Source organism: Gopherus flavomarginatus, chromosome 1, assembly GCF_025201925.1.
Source record: "Gopherus flavomarginatus isolate rGopFla2 chromosome 1, rGopFla2.mat.asm, whole genome shotgun sequence".
In the NCBI taxonomy this organism is placed as follows: Eukaryota; Metazoa; Chordata; order Testudines; family Testudinidae; genus Gopherus; species Gopherus flavomarginatus.
The window spans coordinates 228,077,377-228,093,043 of NC_066617.1; the positions used below are offsets into that span (position 1 = coordinate 228,077,377).

The window sequence follows — 15,667 nt, forward strand, 5'->3', positions numbered from 1 at the left end:
TGAGAATACTTTTACCATAAAAGAGAGAAACAAGCTATTGCATGCTGTCATTCATGACTATTACATGGTTCAGCCATGTTTTAAAATCCTTTGCATGCTCATGTGTACTTTATGTGCAGAAGACTTACTGTATAGTCCCTTGGAGTTTATAGGGGGCCGTCCAGAGCTCTCTAAATGATAAGCAAAATTTACTACTTGTGAAATTATTTTACTCTCTGTAAAGAAATTACAGCAGTTTGTGTTGTTGCTAGTTAGGAAGAGATTCTCTTGGTGGAAATCTTTGTCACTGGTTGAAGGGAACATGTATTTGTTTCTGCATTGTGACTGCAGAAATAGTGTAAGGAAATGTAGACCACCTTTGCCTTCCTGCCAACCCTTCAGCAGCAGGTGCGGAAAGAAAATCTGACTGATGAACTCTTCAGTGAGAAGATGGCTGCTAAAAATATGCAAAACTGATGAGCGTGAAGTAGGGAGGGAAGAGTGAGACAGGGCTGTAGTTTCAGTCAAATATGCCCTAGTTTAATTGTTTTTGTATTTAGTCCACTGAAATGGGAAGTAGAGTAATAGACAGACGACTTCTCCATTTAGAGACCTCAGTATAAAGTGACGAAAGACAGTAATTCAGGCAATGGCAAAACTCACAGAATATAGAATTTGCTGTACTGAATTATCATGAAGACATGTTCAGCAGGGGATCCTTACCAGGTACCTCAGAAGAAGTTAAGTCTCCCATCCCATAAGACACGTCAGCAATTGGTGTAAATATGTAAATGGTGTACAAAAAGGAGGAATTCCTTTCTGCTCACTGTGATGATAGCTTACTTGCTGGAACATGAGTTACCTTTGTCTTTTTATCTTGGAAACTGGCTGGTGTGGATTAATTTTAAACATTTGGTCTGTAGTTCCTCTCTCTCTCTCGTGTGATTATTTTAGCTTAAGTAGCCAGATGTACTTTTTTTTTATTTATTTAAGATAAATTTGATCAGTTAGTCATTCCAGAAGATTAGAGACCACTGCCTGATGACACTGGGTGAGGTAATGGGTCATACTGTTGTCAGAGGAGAGAACAGATGTTTGAGGGGAGAGGAGGAGGAGAAGATGCCCTGCTGCGCTTCACTTCCTTCCCAGAAAACAACTTACGATGAGTAGAGGGAACAACGGCCTGTTGGGGGAACGTGAGCATAGAGATGCTTGTAGAGTCTTTTGCCTGAGGGGGAGTTGGTAAGGAAGGTCAAATGGCTTATGTGGAAGGATTTCTTCCAAATGGTTCAGTTATAACTTGTTGATGCTTATTCAGATCTGATGTATTAGCCTTTTGCGGTTTGCATATCATCATTAATACCTGTATGTACTATCTAGCCCTGTAGTGTCCAATGTTTCCCCCATGACAGTCGTATCTATTTACTAAGGGGCACTGGGTGTTGGAGTGCATATGTGGACCCCAGTAAGGCTATTATGGCCACGGACACTTTAAAACTGAGAACTGTAGTTGCAGGGCATCTGACAAGTCGCCAGCATATAATCTAATGGAAACCAGGTATGAAGTTTCCTACCCTTAGGGCAAGGGCAGCAGACCAGAGAGACCATGTTTCTGTTCTCAGTAGACACTTAGTTTAAAAGTCACTGACCACAACTCGGGGAGTGCATTTTCAATCCATAATTAGACACACATTTTCTCTTCAATACAATTGCCTTTGAGGGCCACATGTTAGAGTTTTAAAGGACTGGGAGACAACTGACATCTAGCTTTTCACTGAATTCCTTGGATAAAGCTTGCATGGGATTGGCAATGGGACTTGGGATTGACGAAGATGGAGCTCTCCCTCACTTAATCAAACTGCTTGCAGACTGCTCTGGGTTTTTTTTTCAAGATGGAAGTATGGGAAATTATTTAATATTATGGCAGCATTTTGAGATCCCAGTGAGGATCGGAACCTCATTGTATCTTACCCTATACAAACATGAGCTAACACACATTTCCTGCCCTAAAAGCTAATGATCTAAGATGGTCCTGAATATTCTGACTCTCTTCCCCTGCTTTACCCTTTAGTTAGGAGAAACAGAAACATTTTTTTGCCGCGTTTCTCCCAGAATGTAAATCAAACATGAATAAACATATTTCAATTTATAAAAAAAGAAAATCAGTAAAAAGATGCTAAAAGATTTTTGGAGTGTGAAGAGGCAAAGGTAGGTAAGGAAAACACAGAAACAAACACAGTGCTTTATACCTGTTGGCCTGTTTGGGCTTTAGTACCATACCATAACTTAGTTGTTTAATGACAAGAGGGGAGAGGAAATAAAGCAGGAAGATATAGAAGAATGATCTGGAAGTTGTATGTAAAACAGGCTCCTAAAAGTCCTCAATCTGATATCTAAGCTTATTATGTATCTATATTTGGGACAGTTTCTCTTCATGTGGGATAAAATTCATTGTAAGAAATGCATTTACAGTGTGTTGTGGCCTAACCACTTTATACAGCAAAGGCAAACATAACAATTTAAGATTCCCAAGTACCTTATCAAAATGGTCATATGCATTGATGATTGGTATGCATGACTTACCTCAGCAAGCCCTCTGGAACCACTATGATTTTCAGCTAATTAATATAGTTCCTTCAAGAGAGAGGTCTTCCACTCTTGGCTATTTTGACAATCACTGGAAAATATACTTTGCCCTCTGTTTTACCTTAAGGAAATGGTGCAAAACTTAGGCCTGGATCCTGCAACTGACTTTGTGTGGGCGGACCTGAGAGATATGGGGGCTCCGGGTGGAGACGTATAGAGTTAATTACAGGCTTGTGGCTGCGCTGATCAGAACTGTGAATTTGTAGAAGCTTTGTGCTCCTATGCCTCGGAGAAGATTGCATTCGTTAACAGTGAACATCCCTTCCCCCCCCACTTCTTCAATTACTAAAGTATTGGTGGTTTTTAAAATATAAAGTCGTCATGGCCTTTTAAAAACTTTTACACCGAGTTCAAGAGTAAACAACATTTTAGATACTGTAGTTTGTGTTTTCATACTATAATTTTTACTGTATTTTATTTAGTGTCCTTAGATCTTTAAGGCTAGACTGATAGCCTTACTGCTTGAGTAATCCCACTGATTTCTCTACCTGTATAAGGTTCTACCCCACTTTTTTTTTTGTAAATAAAAGCTGAAGAATGAGTTTGTCTATGCAGTGAAGGCTAACCTGTTTGTTTTCCCAGAAAGTCCAAAGAGATCTGTTTGATCATTTTGATTTATAGGAATTGTAACTTTGGGTCTACACACCTGAAACGAGGTCTAAGGGCTCACTCTGTGGTGGCATGGCCCTTTTCTATCATCTCTATGGATTGAGACTACAGTCCCTCCCAAACTTCTTTCTTATAACCTTGGGAATTTCTGAACTAATTAACCTAATCTGGGCAAATTAGCTGAAACAATAGTAAAGAATAAAATTGTCAGACACATAGAAGAACATAAATTGTTGGGCAAAAGTCACCATGGTTTCTGTAAAGGGAAATCATGTCTTATTAATCTATTAGAGTTCTTTGAAGGGGTCAACAAACATGTGGACAAGGGGGATCCAGTGGAAATAATGTACTTAGATTTCAGAAAGACTTTGACAAGGTTCCTATCCAAAGGCTCTTATGTAAATTAAGTTGTCATGGGATAAGAGGGAAGATCCTCATGGATTGAGAACTGGTTAAAAGACAGGAAACATAGGGTAGGAATAAATGGTAAATTTTCAGAATGGAGAGCGATACCTACTGGTATTCCCCAAGGGTCAGTCCTAGGACCAATCCTTTTAACTTATTCATAAATGATCTGGAGAAAGGGGTATACAGTGAGGTGGCAAAGTTTGCAGACGATACTAAACTACTCAAGATAGTTAAGACCAAAGCAGACTGTGAAGAACTTAAAAAAGATCTCACAAAACTAAGTGATTGGGCAACAAAATGGCAAATGAAATGTAATGTGGATAAATGTAAAGTAATGCACATTGGAAAAAATAACCTCAACTATATATACAATCTGATGGGGGACTAATTTAACTATAACTAATCAAGAAAGAGATCTTGGAGTCATCGTGGATAGTTCTCTGAAGATGTCCACACAGTGTGCAGCGGCAGTCGAAAAAGCAAACAGGATGTAAGGAATCATTAAAAAAGGGATAGAGAATAAGACAGAGAATATCTTATTGCCCTTATATAAATCCATGGTACGCGCACATCTTGAATTCTGCATACAGATGTGGTGGTCTCATCTCAAAAAAGATATACTGGCATTAGAAAAAGTTCAGAGAAGGGCGACTAAAATGATTAGAGGTTTGGAACGGGTCCCATATGAGGAGAGATTAGAGGCGAGGACTTTTCAGCTTGCAAAAGAGGAGACTAAGGGGGGATATGATCATGAGTGATGTGGAGAGAGTGAATAAGGAAAAGTTATTTACTTGTTCCCATAATATAAGAACTAGGGGCCACCAAATGAAAGTAATAGGCAGCAGGTTTAAAAGAAGTAAAAGGAAGTTTTTCTTCACACAGCGCAGTCAACCTGTGGAACTCCTTGCCTGAGGAGGTTGTGAAGGCTAGGACTATAACAGGGTTTAAAAGAGAACTGGATAAATTCATGGAGGTTAAGTCCATTAATGGCCATTAGCCAGGATGGGTAAGGAATGGTGTCCCTAGCCTCTGTTTGTCAGGGGGTGGAGATGGCTGGCAGGAGAGAGATCACTTGATCATTACCTGTTAGGTTCACTCCCTCTGGGACACCTGGCATTGGTCACTGTCAGTAGACAGGATACTGGCCTGGATGGACCTTTGGTGTGATCCAGTATGGCCGTTCTTATGTTTTTAATTCCTCCCATGAAAGGAAAGATTCCCAGGATGTTCAGTCAATCTTCCAGTTTATTATCAGAGGAAATTTAACCAATGTGATTTAACATATAGGGTGCTAAATGGCATACTCTTGTCTTCCTCAGACACTGCCTCTCTTCTCTCGTCATGATTCAAGGCAATTACGATTAACTAAGATTACTCAGGTTGGCCCAACGCCGAGTATAAAAGAGAGGGAGATGCTTATGGAATATGAGGGTTCCTTGGCTCTATAACTGCCTTCCTTGGTCTGCTAGAGGCTAAAGTTGATGACATTGAAAACATTCTGCAAGACCGGAAAATGGGGGTAGTGATTGTGGTATTGACAGTGTTGATGGCTGGGTGTGACCTTTGTTAGTGGTGTGCTGTTTTTATAGATGTTGCTGTTCACAAAGTATTTAAGTCTGGTTAGAATTAAAAATTTTCAAAATATTAATGACTGTTTCTTGTGACCCATGATTACTCAGTGTTGCTCAGTCTTCATTTCCTCCTCCTCTTCTGGTCTAGAGAAACTGCTCCGCAGAGTAACTGAAACTTTGGGGCCATTTACAGTTAGTTTACTCAGTGTAAGTCATAGTCACCTTTAAACACAGTACAGATTTGAGTCAAACATTATGGTAAGAAAATTAAAACTTGATCTTACATTTACCACAGAAACGGTGGAATGACCTTTGACTGTTAAGGCAAAAAGTCATGTGCATTCTGTTATAACAAATGAAATAATTGTATCAAGTCATAAAATCTGCAGTCAAAATTACGGTATTTTGGCATGGTTTTTTTAACTTTACTATGAAAAGTTTGCATCTTAAACTGAACACTGCAATAGGTTTGATGAGATCTAATAATTAATCTGGTGTAAGTACCTGATATAAGCTTACTTTCAAGTGAAGCATGAGTTGAGTGCAGAAATCAGTGGACAGTCCTGGTGCTGACAGGAAAAACGTTTTCTGGAAATAGGTACACAGTTCTCAAACTCATTGTGTTTTTCTGCTGAACCTAAGCTTTTTAAAAGGGAGAAAACACTCACTATTCTGAGCTTATAAGAGCCTGTATCGGAGAGATGGGAGAGAAACCTGGTTGCACTTCTGGTCCCTCTGAGCACCCAGAGTGAATAGCACCAAATTCTAACAGCAAACACACAAACTTCCCTCCCTCCAGATTTGAAAGTATCCTGTCCCCTGATTGGTCCTCTGGTCAGGTGACAGCCAGGCTCACTGATCTTGTTAACCCTTTACAGGCAAAAGAGATATGAAGTACTTCTGTGCTATTAACTCTTACTTATCTGTTTATGACACAGGCCTACTGCACTGTTCTCCTGCGACACTCAAATCTTCTGCTGGGTGGGTTTTGGCAGGCTCTCCAGAGCAGGGAGTCTTGACATTAATACCTCACTGATCTCCCTAGTACCCCATCTTTTGGACACTAAGGTTCAGAGTGGGGAATTATACCATGACAGCCTGTCCCACCCACACAGATACCCCTCTTTAGCCAGGTTATGTATTGGCAGGCCCTCCCTGCTGCTGCTGCCCCTGTGCCTTTTGGGGACAACTGGGGTTAGAGGTCAGAGGTGCCACAGGGGCCTCAGTGTCATGATGTATTTAGCGTCTCAGATTGCCTAAAATCTAGCCAAAATACAATGAGAATATGAAGAGATCCTTCAAAATGCACCATGAAACCCAGTTACTAATAACTCCAAGGCAACGGAGGTAGGATTTGTTAGTTGTTACCTCTCTTTTCTCTAAAATGTTCTGCTCTAGAATGTTAGGGTTTGACTGAAACATCCTCAATTTTTTTTTCAGGTCAATACTTTTCAGTTGTGTCTTTGCATTTTTGGTTCAGTTTTCAAGAAAAGAAGTTTTATTACAACCATAGCAAAGCCAGCTCCACTCTGGATGGGCTAAATCCTCCCTCTTGGAGCTATTGTTTCAGGGTGACTGCAGGCGCAGGCAGACATGGCTGCATTGAAAATGTGACCCCTATTTAACCAAACTTTTCAACTATGAGTAGGGTGACCGGACAGCAAGTATGAAAAATTGGGACAGGGTGGGGAGTAATAGGGGCCTGTATAAGAAAAAGCCCCAAATATTGAGACTGTCCCTATAAAATTGGTACATCTGGTCCCCTTAACCATGAGGACTAGAATCTTTCTTTTTATTTTTTTCAATGAAAGCTGAGTTTGGGACCCTAGGCATAGGCCCAGAGTGTCTGTGCTTTAATCCAGTCCTGACTTGAACAACTGGTTGGTTTAGCAGAAATAGATTTTCAAAACTTTGATTTTGTACTTTACAGAAGATATATATGCTTGTCTAGAACAATCTAAGTCAAGGATGGGCCAAGGAGATCAAGCAGGATGAATGGATTGGAATTTTTACTCTTGTTAAATTAATACAATAAATACTTAATTTGTGAGTGGGGAAGTCCTTTTTGGACAAGAATCCTTTAAATTAATTTCATTTTGATACCTCCATTCATAAAACAAACTGCCACATGAACTTAATTACAGAATGGCCTTGCGCATTTTAACAAGAAGTTTGCCAACAGTTATTGCATAGACCTTTCCTTGGAACCATGTGATTTAACCAGTTGTATGTATTTGTTCTGCACAAAACAACATGTTAATTCGTCTCAAAGCAGACAGTTCAGAAATCAGTGAAACATTTATTCATGGCTAACTTCTTCACCATTTCACTTCAAGATGGAGTCTCTTAACTGTGGAGTTACATTGCTGAAGATTAATGGTTGATAATCACACATCAATTCTGGGATGAAACCAGGGACCCACTGAAGTCAATGACAAAACTCCCACTGACTTCACTGGGATCAGGATTTCAGCCCTGATGTTTGAGTTGATCTACAGTAAATGTGAATAGAATGGTGATTAAACTGCAGTATAAAGAAAATACATTGGAGATTTAAGTCTGGGTCTCAGGATAAATTTGGAGCTTTTAACATTTTAGTCTACAGCAAACATTGTTTAAAATAAATATATTTATTGCTGGAGTCATATAGGTAATACTGCTTTTCTTCATAAATTATATAGTTATTTCTCTCTCTCTCACTCACCCACCCCACTGCGTTAAAAGAACTGCAAAGTCAAGTACTCGGAAGTTAGGAAATGGCCTAATTAAGGTTGCCTATGCATTGTGATACAGTCTTTAATTACACGATGATTCTCTCTTTTTTTCCACAGGGGCCCTGCCTCAGTCAGTGCACGGAATGAACAGTTAATGAACAGCTATTCAATATTTTGTTTTCCCCTTGTTGTTCCGTGTATGGCCTCATTCCTTTTGTACCGCACACTAGTCAAACCTCGCTCTCTGAATATAGAATTATTAATTGCCTCATAGACTTTTCTGTGGTGCTCATCAATATTGTATCTGAGTGCCTCACAAACAGTAATTCATTTATTTTCATAACTGCTCTGTGGTGAGAGGGTTATCTCCAATTTACAGAGGGGAACTGAGGTACAGTGCAGTTAAGGTAGAAAATATTCACTAATTTTGGGTGTCCAGTATGAGACACCTAGGAACTGATGCAGTTTTTACTTGTGTGGTTGTAACACCGACAGACCCCAGTTGTTGGTGGGCAGAATCAAACCTGGGACCTGCATGAACCTCTACTGCATGAGCTAAAAGCCATCTGGTTGTTAGCCAAGGCTGTAGATCAGACTCATTAATCGCTCTCTCTAAGTGGCCTCGGTGCCACCAGATGGGACAGAACACCACACCCAGAAGGTGCGTGGGTTACATGGTCACATACTAGGTTTCACACAGGACCCCTGCCTCATTCCTGCCTTATCTCCCTTGCTAAACTCCCCATCCAATCACAGTCTGTCTCTTCCCTCCTCTCACACCCCTTCTGCCAAATCCCTTCCCCAGCCCCTTGTGTCAGTGCTTCTTGCCCAGCCAGTCCCAGTTGTGCCCTTGCAATCAGCTCCTTGTCAGACTTGTCTCCCATCCCTTGTCCCCTTCTTCCCTACTCGCTGGTTCATAGTCCCAGACCCAGTCTTTGTCCAGCCAGTCCAAGTCTCCTTACTCCTTGTACTCTTTGTTGGATCTCAGTATACTGTGCCACCCAGCTAGCTGACTCCGAGCACCAACTATCCCCATCATTGGCTCCCAGTCCCAGTCTCCAAGTCCCAATTTGCTCTTCCCTCCCTTCCAGTCCCAGTCTTCCCAGATTCCTTCTTCAAATCTACTCTTCTCTCTTCCCCAGTCTGACTTTTGTTCCCTCTGTATTAAAATCAGATGGCTTCCTTATACATACTTCCTGAGCACCAGTAGTGGGGGCATTCAGAGTACAGGAGAGCCAGGCTTCCTGCTCTCTCCTTCAGTGCCTGGCTGGAAGCAGCCATTAAAGAGAGAGTCTGGGTAAGGCCATAGCTTGGGGCTGGAGGAAGCATATACATTTGCTCTGGGGGGATGGTGCATGCATCATGTAGGAGCTGTGAGAGGCTTGAGATGCTTAGTGAGGATGAACTCTTCAGAGACTTTAACTGCTATACTCTAAGGGTATGTCTACAGTACGAAATTAGGTTGATTTTTATAGAAGTTGATCTTTAGAAATCAGTTTTATACAATCAATTGTGTGCGTCCCCACTAAGTGCATTAAGTCGATGGAGTGTGTCCTCAGTACTGTGGGTAGCGGTACACTGTGGTAGCTATCCCACAGTTCCCGCAGTGTCCGCTGCCCATTGGAATTCTAGGTTAAGCTCCCCATGCCTGATGGGACAAAAACATTGTTGCAGGTGGTTTTGGGTACATAATTGTCAGTCTCCCCTCCCTCGATGAAAACAACAGCAGACAATTGTTTCTCACCTTTTTTCTTGAGTTACCCATGCAGACGCCATAGCACGGCAAGCATGGAGCCCGCTCAGCTCACTGCTGCTGTTGTGAGCATTGTAAACACCTCATGCATTATCCTGTAGTATGTGAAGAACCTGGCTAAGAGATGCCAGCAAGAGGACAAGTGTGAGGAGGACATGGACACAAATGTTCCTGAAAGCACAGGCTGTTGCAATTGGGACATCATGGCGGCAGTGGGGCTGGTTGATACAGTGGAACGCTGATTCTGGGCCTGGCGAACAAGCACAGACTACTGAGACTGCATAGTGTTGCAAGTATGGGATGATTCCCAGTGGCTGTGAAACTTTTGCATGCGTAAGGCCACTTTCTTTGAACTTTGTGAATTGCTTTCCCCCTCCCTGAAGCGCAGGAATACCAAGATGAGAGCTACCCTGACAGTTGAGAAGCAAATGGCGATAGCCCTGGGAAAGCTTGCAATGCCTGACTGCTACTGGTCAGTCGGGAATCAATTTGGAGTGGGGACTGCTGTGATCCAAGTAGCCAATGCAATCACTGAAGATCTGTAGTGACTCTGGGAACTCTGGGCTGTTCGCGCAGCTGCAAGAAGGGACTTAAGCCAATAGTTATCCTTGGGGACCTAGCCTACCCCTTACTCCCATGGCTCATGAAGTCGTACACAGGCAACCTGGACAGTAGTAAGGAGTAGTTAAACTATAGATGGTGCAAGTACAGAATGGTGGTAGAATGTGCCTCTGGAAGTTTAAAAGCTCACTGGTGCTGTTTGCTGACTAGGTTAGACCTCACTGCAACCAACATTCCCATTATTATTGCTGCTTGCTGTGTGCTCCATAATATCTGTGAGAGTAAAGGGGAGATGTTTATGTCGAGGTGGTAGATTGAGGCAAATCACCTGATGGCCAGTTTTGAGCAGCCAGACACCAGGGTGATTAGAGGATCACAGCTAGGCGTGCTGCGCATCAGAGGGGTTTAGATGTGCTTTAGGTACAAGGTCGCATTTTGCCTTTTATATTGAGTGCCTGTTGGTATGGTGACACATCACACAAGGCTGGGCAGCAGAATTTGGTTTCCAGGCAGCCATGGTAAGCCAAAGGTTACGCGGGTTTGGTTTCTAACGCCTTCATTACATATGGGAATGGTTTCAATCTGCAGCGCCCTCCTCTCCCACAGCAAGCAATGCCGGTTGGGCTTCACGTTTAAAAGGAGGGGCTGCGGTTTTCGAGGTCCTTTTACTGTTCCCTTACAAAAATTCCCCTACTTCAACCAGGTAACCATGAATGATATCACTCTCCGAGGCTAACACAGGAAGATACAGACCGAATGCTGCTTGAATGCTACCAAAACCCAGGACCATTTGCTGCCATGCTTTGTGCTGCAATGATTCCAGACTACTTGCTACTGGCTTGGCATGATAAAGTGTCCTACCATGGAGGATGAAATAAGGCAGCCCTCCCCAGAAACCTTCTGCAAAGACTTTCAGACTACCTCCAGGAGAGCTCCATGGAGATGTTCCTGGAGGATTCCCACTCCATCCCCAGACACGTTAACAGACTTTTCCAGTAGCTGTACTGGCCATGAATGCATCCCAAGTCTTCAGGGCAAATCAAACATTAAACACCATTGCTTTTAAATTGCTTATTGTGACAGTATAATTCTTTTGACTGAAGTTTTTGAAAATAATTCAGTCTGGAGCAGACACTCTGCATATAGGATTTCAGCCCAAACAATTAAAGTTTGGCAAAGTTAAGCAACTGAATTCTGGGTCTTTATAAGAAGTGATGTCAGGCAAACTTAATAGCAGTGTTACCAGCCTCACCTATTATAAACTGATCAAAAAGTTGCCTCTAAAGGAACAAAAAGAGGTCAAATTTGTGCTGATGTTTAGATTTTTATAAAATACAAGTTTTTGCAAAATCTAATTAAGACCAATGGAAATGTAAGACAAGTATTAATTGATAAGAATATTTCCATGATATATGTTTAATTCCGAGTTTTCTTGTTATATTTAAAACATCCCCCCCTATGTTTGTGGCCAAAAACTGCTGCTTTGTGTTACTACATGACCAATAAAGTGAAATAATATGAACGGAAGTAAAAGTGAGTAATTGTCTTTGTCTGACAAAAGTGCAGAATATAAATAGTGAAAAGTAAATTTAGTTTTTGAAGTGCTTTAGCAATCTAATTCCCTGTCCACACAGCAAATTTATCTCAGTTTGACCAGTTACAAAATCTAAATATGATTGATTTTGTGTTCAAGTTCCTCATGGCTTATATTCAGTTAGTAACCAGTGTCAGTGATCTTTGGCAGTCTGGGTTGACATATGGTGGTTTTCCTGTAATTTGTTCAGAGCACTGTTTTACTGGAGCATGGAAAGAACCCACAGATTTGCATAAGCAGTTGGGTTGGCCCTCCTGCCTCATAGTTCTCTGTACAATAAGACATCCCCGTGTGCTTTGCCACATATGTGTCAGGTGCTGTGCTATGTGAATGTGTGTCCTGTTGAGGCACTATGGGATAACTACCCAAAATTTGCTAGAATGTGCTGAACCAAACATGGTTGGGTAGCAGAAGAGATATGGACATGTAAATACAGTTGATTGCAGATCAGCTGATGTGTGGAAACAAACTGAACAGTGTTACTTGTAACTGGTAAAGGAGGGAATGCTTCTAATCACTTACAAAATCACTGTGGACACAATCTAAAGGGTTGTTTGTAACACACACATATATTTAACATGAAAAAGTCCTTTTGATATCTTATGTTCATGTTTACATTGCTCATTTTGTTCCCCTGAATTTGGTGAAACATCATTATCTAAAAATGTTGTGCTTCTTTGACACTGATCCCTGTTTATGCAGTATTTTAGCAGGCTTTCCCCCATTTGTAGAGGATCATTTGTATATTACACCAATGGGTCTTGTTTGGATTTAGCAATCCAGCACAATTCGGGACAGACTTTAAGTACTGGATTACATTGTGCAGGAAGAAAAGGGAATTGTGAAATAGCAAAATATCTTTTCTAATTAAAACTAGTGCAAAGCATCTTTTGATGTTTCAAATTGGTTTAATACTGGCTTAGAAATATTATATTTTAGATAGCTCAGTGCTGGGCAGAGATAAAGCTTATCTACCTTTTAAAAAATCTCTGAATCTACTTAGTGGTCTAGGAATCACTGGAAAATATGTTACTAACATGATTACCATAACTGCAATACTAAGATGATATTATTGGCATTTATTTCTTAAGTGCAAATATTTTGAAATTGATATGTTTCTGTGATACTGTGTGTAATCTCCATATCTGTTGTATGGACAGGAGTACAAGGGGAGAAAATGAAACAAAAGTTTTTCTGGGTTTTTAAAGTACTGTATCCTTATTAAATTAGATGAATCAAGTCAGTTCTCAAAAGTAATTGTGTTGTATTAACTTAAAAAAATCTACAATGACATTGTGCTGAAAAATCTATTTCCATCACCACTTATCACCATTTCCCCTTGGAGCAGAAGTAGATGCACTCACAAACATTTGGGCATCACATAAGAATGGTCATACTGGGTCCATTTAGCCCAATATCCTGGCTTCTGACAGTAGTCAGTTCCAGATGCTTCAGAGGGAATGAACAGAATAGGGCAATGATCAGCAGGTCCATCCTCTATCATCCACTCTCAGCTTCTGGTAGTCAGAAGCGTAGACACCTAGACCATACGGTTGCATCCCTGACCATTTTGGCTAATAGCCATTGATGGACCTATCCTGCATAACTTATCTACTTCTTTTTTGAACTCAGTTACACTTTTATATGGTCGTAATGAGTGCAGGAAACATCACTTAGAAGACATCATGGCCAGCCCTCAGTGTGACCCTAAACCTTGAGGGATGGAAAAAAGGGATGTGTGGATCATTTTCATTTTCCTCTGAAAGCATATTTTGACCACCCACTTTAACCGATCTGCTACCTTGCATAACAATAGAGAGGTCTTGAATTGTTTCTTAATTCAAGCTATGGCTGGTGCCTTTGATTAGACTGTAAGCTCCTGATGAAAGGCAATGTGGGTCCATTAAAATGGAGCGTGAAATTTGATTTAAAAGCTAAAAAGCAGTCAGTTTGGTCTGCTTTGTGTGTGTGTGGTGAGGAGACTTCAGCGTCCCATGTGACTGAAAAATCACCATAATAAATTGCTTCATGTTAGTTTCATAACCTATGGTTTCTCTGTCATTGCATACGGTTGTTAGACATTATTATTTCTATGCTTTTACAGAGAATACGTTTGTCACCTTTGCATAGGCGTGTGTGGAGGTGGTGGTGATGATGTAAGCATACAAGATACCACAAAAGTCTATGAGCTAGAAAAACACAATTCAAATAATGCTAGTGTGGAGAGGTTACTTTAGGTGCCAGACCACATTGGTATTGCCTATAAAACATCAAGTAACAAACAAGGTTGAAAGTAGAAACACTTTGATTCTATAGATCTTTTGTTACTTTTTTAACTGTCAGGAAAACTAAAGCAGATGTATGTCTCTTCAATGCTGTACAGAACATGCTTAAACTGATCAGAGCTAGGATGGGCATGTTTTGTACACAATGCTGTTTTGTAGTGGCTCATACAGTATTTCCCCTCTCCTCCCCCTGAGCCCCGCAGGGGGCCCAGACACTCTCCCCCCCCCCCTCCTCCGAGCCCAGCTGCAGGCCCCCTCCCCCCCCGCCAGATATTTGCATGCACCCCCTATCTCCAACTTCCTTCCCCCCTGCCCCCCCCAGCCCAGACACTCACACCCCATCCCTGCCAGAGCCCAAGATCCAGATGGAGAACCGCCTGATGCTGGATCCCAGGCTTGTAGGAAGTTTCCAGCAGGCTGCCTCCTTCCTTCCTTCCTTCAGGGCTTGTTCTGATAAGGTGTGAGGAGGACTGTGCTACCATACCATACTACAGAGCCGTGCAGAATGCAAGGCTGTGCGGTACATGATTGTCACCTGTGTTTGTTTGTATTTTATTATAATGAAACACCAGGTTCAGACTCTAAATGTTTTTAGCATAGATATAAAAGCACATAAATGATGCAGGAAAAAAAAACAGTATCAGTACCCAGAGGCAGTGCCCTAACGAGAGTGAGGCGAGTGAGGCACTTGCCTCGGGCGCGCAAAGCGGAGGGACGCAGCTCTACCACGACCAGCGACGCTTTGGCGGCAGCTCTACCGCCGCCGCTTCTTCAGCAGCAGTTTGGCGGCAGGTCCCTGAGTCCCGCTCGGAGGGAAGGACCTGCCGCCGAATTGCCGCCGCTGCTTCATTCATTATTTGGCGGCAATTCAGCGGCAGGTCCTTCTCTCTGAGAGGGACTCAAGGACCCGCCACCGAAAAATGGAAGAAGCGGCTAAAGCAATTCGGCGGCAGGTCCTTCCCTCTGACAGGGACTCAGGGATCTGCTGCCAAGTTGCCGCCAAAGAGCCTGGAACCGGCCCTTTCTTCAGGCTCAAAAATTCCTTGTTACGGCTCTGCCTAGAGGAGTGAGTAGTGATTTCAAGGAGACATGACAGGGTTTCTTGAATGCTCCTAAGCTCCTAGCACTTGACCTCTCATTTCTTCTTGTAACCATAACAAAGCATTGGGGAAGATTTTTGAGCCACTTTTGGAGATGTCTGGTGATTTCATGATCTGGTCAGCTTGTAGCCCACTGTTGCACTATCTTGTGTGTTTTCAGGATCTGGCTTTTAGATTGAATCAACAGTTGGAGGAAGAAGGTGGAGTAGTAAAGGCTTTGAATGTATGTAGCAAAAGTAAATGAGCATTAATGTTGGCCCATATGAAGAAAGGCCATGACTCCACACACTGAGCCCCCCTAGTGTTCCTTCTGGGGCAAAAATAATGTGTGAGAGCGACTTGAAGCAAGGAACATATATACACTAAAATGCACGGACAACACTCACTAATCACAGGCATTGGAGTGCCTTCTCCATGGCTCAGACTGTGGAGGACCAACAGTGTGTG

The 15,667-nt window shown here is 41.9% G+C and overlaps 1 protein-coding gene across 1 annotated transcript in view; it reads left to right on the forward strand.

The window, feature by feature from the left end:
* LOC127042965 (BCLAF1 and THRAP3 family member 3-like) overlaps window positions 1-11,514 on the forward strand; it is a 137,397-nt gene extending 125,883 nt beyond the window's left edge. The window contains exon 12 of the transcript XR_007772111.1: window positions 10,945-11,514. The gene's annotated coding sequence lies outside the window, so the exon portion shown is untranslated. The remainder of the gene's footprint in view (window positions 1-10,944) is intronic.
* The last annotated feature ends 4,153 nt before the right edge of the window (window positions 11,515-15,667 follow it).